Source organism: Cherax quadricarinatus, chromosome 4 (genome assembly GCF_038502225.1).
Source record: "Cherax quadricarinatus isolate ZL_2023a chromosome 4, ASM3850222v1, whole genome shotgun sequence".
Taxonomy (NCBI): Eukaryota; Metazoa; Arthropoda; class Malacostraca; order Decapoda; family Parastacidae; genus Cherax; species Cherax quadricarinatus.
This window is the reverse complement of record NC_091295.1, coordinates 51,138,699-51,144,946: the sequence shown is the minus strand read 5'-3', so window position 1 is coordinate 51,144,946 and position 6,248 is coordinate 51,138,699.

The following is a 6,248-nucleotide window of genomic DNA, read 5'->3' as shown; positions in this document are numbered from 1 at the left end:
CCATTTCAGACCCTCAAATATACACGTACAAACGCACTTACATAAATACACTTACATAATTGGTCGCATTCGGTGGTAATCTTTATGCGGGGTCCACTGTATATATATATATATATATATATATATATATATATATATATATATATATATATATATATATATATATATATATATATATATATATATATATATATATATATATATATATATATATATATATATATATATTTAGAGTATGTATGCAGTGGTAGTCATTGCATATTTTATCCTTGTAACCTCAACAAACATATCATTATGCTGTACATATATAAAAAATGAACTTAACAGGGAAACAAATACACCGTGAGGATCTGTGTTTGTAAACAAATATGTTACCAGTAGACAGCTGGTAGATGATCCTATGTAGTTGTGTCAATATGTATGTGTGTGTGTGTGTGCTCAATAAAAATGAATATTAGGTTCCACCTTGTATACTTACCACCTGAGTACTAAAGCAATAGTTTATGTTAGGTAATGTTCGTCAGGAAACAGGACAAGTGTTCCCTGACTCGGGTCTTAGTCATATGATGACACGCCGCTGGAGCTTTTGTTCATATAACTGAGGCCTTCAGCTGGCTTACCGGTCCACCCCTTTAAAAATTATGGTTAGAACTATTGTTGGATTACTCTGGAACAATAGCATCGTATCTTAGCTTGTAACATCTTTATTTTATTTCTTAGAAGCTAAAAAATATGTGATTTTTTTTTGTAGTGACATATAGCATAATCTTAATAAAGTTACACAGGGAGTTGCGTCGGCTATTTACCAGCTTCCTTAGAAGATGGAGGCGTAGATAAAGATTTAAATAGCCTAAATCTGTCATTGAGTTCAAATAAATGCCCGACTTGTGTATGTTGACCTGAATACCTCAGTGAGAGGACGTTTTAGCTCATAACCGAAAGGAACTGTTTGAGTGTCAGGCAAGGAGAGATGAATCATTATACAGCATTTCTGATATACCCCAGTGTTTAGCAGCGTTTTCTGACATCCCTCAGTGTTCAGCAGCGTTTTCTGGCATCCCTCAGTGTTTAGCAGCGTTTTCTGACATCCCTCAGTGTTTAGCAGCGTTTTCTCACATCCCTCAGTGTTCAGCAGCGTTTTCTGGCATCCCTCAGTGTTTAGCAGCGTTTTCTGACATCCCTCAGTGTTTAGCAGCGTTTTCTGACATCCCTCAGTGTTCAGCAGCGTTTTCTGGCATCCCTCAGTGTTTAGCAGCGTTTTCTGACATCCCTCAGTGTTTAGCAGCGTTTTCTGACATCCCTCAGTGTTCAGCAGCGTTTTCTGGCATCCCTCAGTGTTTAGCAGCGTTTTCTGACATCCCTCAGTGTTTAGCAGCGTTTTCTGGCATCCCTCAGTGTTTAGCAGCGTTTTCTGACATCCCTCAGTGTTTAGCAGCGTTTTCTGACATCCCTCAATGTTCAGCAGCGTTTTCTGACATCCCTCAGTTTTTTGCAACGTTTTCAGACATCCCTCGATGTTTAGCAGCGTTTTCTGACATTCCTCAATGTTTCTGCAGCATTTCCTGACATCCCTCAGTATTTTTCCAGGAGCATTTCTGACATACTTCATCGTTTAGTTAAAATACGAAAATTCTCACACTTAATGAAAACTGCATCTATTATTGCAGTTTATTGGAAAAGTAAGCCAAATCACATTATTTTTTACAAAGGTACATTGATATATTTTAGTTAAAAATTGAGTCCCACCCTCTGCTGCCCATGATCACTAGGATCTAAATCGACCGTTGTGGGCAGCATCCTGGGGGTGATAGCAAAATCTTTACCTGGCACTCAGGCTCTGAGATGAGCTAATGTTGGATAATAGATCATGACATGTACACTTGACTGTTCAAAACATATACAAACCATACCACGGGTGGGGATAGAACCCGCGGTTAAAGAGTCTCAAAACTCCAGACCGTCGCGTTAGCCACTGGACCAGCTAGCCACAATAAAATTCGTCCAACTAGGTATATTTCTACACCATAGGAAGGTTAGCATAGGCACCACTGTGACCACAAATACAAGTTTTTACAGACGAATCTCCAGCTAGCGTGGCCGTGACGAACCCTAGCTCAAGTCCCCTCAAAGCCGTTAACATGACTCACGAAATCGTAATGACACGATTGCTGGAGATTAGTCTGTAAAAACTTGCATTTGTGGTCACAGTGGTGCCTATGCTAACCTTTCTATGGTGTAGAAATATACCTAGTTGGACGAATTTTATTGTGGCTAGCTGGTCTAGTGGCTAACGCGACGGTCTGGAGTTTTGAGACTCTCTGATAGCGGGTTCTATCCCCGCCCGTGATATGGTTTGTTTGCAATCGTGTCATTGCGATTTCGTGAGTCAAAACATATATATTTATTAAATGATTTTATTGTCAAATAAACTGAGAACAAGAGATCAGGGCTTACCAATAGATTCTTGAGCCACTGTGTATAGAATCCCTGCTGGGGAAGGGTGTGCTAAGTAAGTAAATTTATTCAGGTATACACAAATACAATTACATAGATTATCATGTGTAGAGAACCTGGGATAACCCAAAAAAGTCAGACAAAGTGAAGTATTTCCATTGGGGCCCTCTTAATACCTTATTATTATACTGTAAAGGAGATGACATGCTAAGATATACGACAGCATACGCATGGAGCCCTGACAGTCAGAGCAACACTAGTGGTGTACTGTAGCACACCCAGACATCTCGTGGTACAGTGTAATACACCCAGACATCTCGTGGTACACTGTAGCACACCCAGACATCTCGTGGTACACTGTAATACACCCAGACATCTTGTGGTACACTGTAATACACCCAGACATCTCGTGGTACACTGTAATACACCCAGACATCTTGTGGTGCACTGTAATACACCCAGACATCTTGTGGAACACTGTAATACACCCAGACATCTCGTGGTACACTGTAGCACACCCAGACATCTCGTGGTACTCTGCAGTACACCCAGACATCTCGTGAAACACTGTAGTACACCCAGACATCTCGTGGTACTCTGCAGCACACCCAGACATCTCGTGGTACTCTGCAGCATACCCAGACATCTCGTGGTACTCTGCAGCATACCCAGACATCTCGTGGTACTCTGCAGCACACCCAGACATCTCGTGGTACTCTGCAGCATACCCAGACATCTCGTGTTACACAGTAGCACATCCAGACATCTCGTAGTACACTGTAGCACACCCAGACATCTCGTGGTACACTGTAGCTTTTATGAGAGCTAATACGTGTACCTTCATCACCACTATAAACACCACTGTAATGTATATTATGTACTGATTCCCTACATATAACATACTACCAATTAATCAAATTAACTGAGTCAGCCATAAAGACATGCTTCAAGCGCTTAGAGAAACTGCATCAGCCTTGTTCAACTCAGGGGTAACTAATACAATACAATACAATACGATAAGATAAGATAAGATAAGATTTCGTTCGGATTTTTAACCCCGGAGGGTTAGCCACCCAGGATAACCCAAGAAAGTCAGTGCGTCATCGAGGACTGTCTAACTTATTTCCATTAGGATGCGACCCACACCAGTCGACTAACACCCAGGTACCTATTTGCTGCTAGGTGAACAGGACAACAGGTGTAAGGAAACGTGTCGGAATTTCCACCCGCCGGGAATCGAACCCGGGCCCTCCGTGTGTGAAGCGGGAGCTTTAGCCCCCTTGTGGCGGGGATGGCAGACCAGAGAGGCCTAGCTTGTGGCTAGGCCTGGGGACAGTTGGTCCCAAAGATGAGGAGGTACTTGTGCCTCCTCCCATGGGAGACTTCGGTCTCAGACACTCCCTAGACAGGGAGCTAAGGCCGGGCCACCACTTGGAAAAGGCCCGGGCCGGGAGAATACCGGCTAATCTTTAATAATAATAATAAAGTAAAAATATAGATGTGATCAATCAAGTATGACTCAAGGAACGTTGTAAATGGTTTAGAAAATTAACGAGTAGATGAATAAAGTACATGTACAACACTTTAGTCAACCAGTGGATTTATCTATCCAGTACAGACAAAACGGTGAAAAAAAACTGAAGGTGTTTGGGGTAATCAGTCCATCAGCCGGAGATGATGTAGGTAGGAGTAATGTTTGTCAGGAAACAGGATAAGTACTTCCTGACGCTGGTCTTAGTCATGTGATGACCCGCAGCTGGAGCTTTTGGTCATTTGATCAAGGCCTTCCGCTGGTTTACCTGTTCACCCCTTTAAAAATTATTGTTAATATTATAACCATTTTAAATACATTATTGGAGATGATGTGTTCAGCACATCATCCTGGGTAAAAATATTGAATACATCATCAACACCATCAAGGACATCAATGGAAATAAGTCACTTTAAATTTTCTGGATTATCCTAGGTTATCTACATTTGTTGATATGTGTGATAATTTATGTAACTGTATTTATGTGTTCCTGTACCTGAATAAACTGAGATACTGATTACCTCAAACTTCCTCTTCACATCTTACACTGTTTTCTCTCCATTGGACTGAGGAAGGCAATGGCTGGACAAACCTTCCCACAATAAGGGGAAGCCATCTGCAACTTAAGATCAAGAAACTCTTTTTGAAGAATAATATTTCAATCATCCGGCGACCCAGTTAAGTGCCACAATTCAAGACTCTGTGACTCTGGGGCTCAACAACAATTAACCATCTCAGACCACTAATTACCCAACAAAAGGCTGCAGTTAGAATGATAACAAATTCTCACTACAGGCAGCACACTCCACCAATATTCAATACACTAAATCTACTCACCATACAAAACATCCATACTTATTACTGCACCTATTACATACATAGAACACTTAACTCTAATATTAACCCTCCCCTCAAACATCTCCTTGCCAACCTCAACAGAACACATGACCATAACACAAGACACAGATCACTCTTTGATGTTCTCGTGTCCATCTCACACTATGCAAAAACTCAATGCACATAAAAGGCCCTAAAATCTGGAATTCATTACCTGTAAATATAAAAGAAACACTACCTGTTTATAAATTCAAGTCTCTTCTCAAAGATCACTTACTCACCCAAAACCAAATAAATACTGAATAACTCAACCTTATAAATTGTATATCTTAAATGTTTCTCACAATTATATCACATAAATGTTAAACCTAAAACCGAATCTAACTTTATTATTTTTTAAATACACTACCTAACAGAATCCTTCATATGACTGAATGCAACCATATGACCTGTCTTTGTAATACTCACTTGTGCTTTATAGTAATCTGTAGTTTTATCACTGATTTCATCATTGCTTAGTTAATCTTAAGTTAATTTTAAGCCAGCCCGTAATGCTATGCATAGTATAAGTGGCTTTGGCATGCTGCTCTTATCTGTATTTTTTTGTACCTCTGTATGTGTGCTCAAATTGATAATAAATAAATAAATAAATAAATAAATAAACGATCGCCTCACAGCCGTAAAACCCGAATTCGATCTCCTAACGAGCCCACAATGTGTGGGTGAGTTTCCTCACATCTGTTGCTCTTCTCCTTCCTCCAGTAATAAGTACTTAGGAGTTAATTAACTGTTGTGGATCATTTCTTGTGCTACACTGCTTGTCTTGTTAGTATCATCGCGAGTTATTGGACCTCTAGGGTTAGCATCTCCAAGAAAGAATACGATTTGAGAACATCTAAAGTCATTGTCATGTAAAGAGCAGGTCAGAGGTTAGGTGTTTTTTCAGAGTTAATCTTTTCTCGCAGCAGTAACTCCTTTCTTGTTTTGTCGTATGCACTTCTATGATGCCATGTGTACCCTAGTGTTGCCGTGTGCACTACTGTATTGCAGTGTGCACACGTGTCTCGTCTTTTTCGTCTCGGTGTTTTAATGTGGCGACGATATGCGGTAAATCAAATCCTTTATCAATTACTTAAATCTTTATTTACACCTTTGAAAGAATATGTAATATTCATTATGTACGAATCTCAGTCACACACATCGATACATATTACAAAACACTCAGCATGTGCTCGGAATTTTCTAAAAATTAAGCTCACTAGAGCGTTCTAACCCAAAAGTCTTAAATGCCAACAAAGATTTATTGTATATTAAGACATGAATTAATAAATGATCTCTGGACTCAAGAAAATCCATTTTGGACTACAAAAAGGGTAGGTTCTATGGATACTTGACATACCAACATAAAATAATCGGGAATTACATA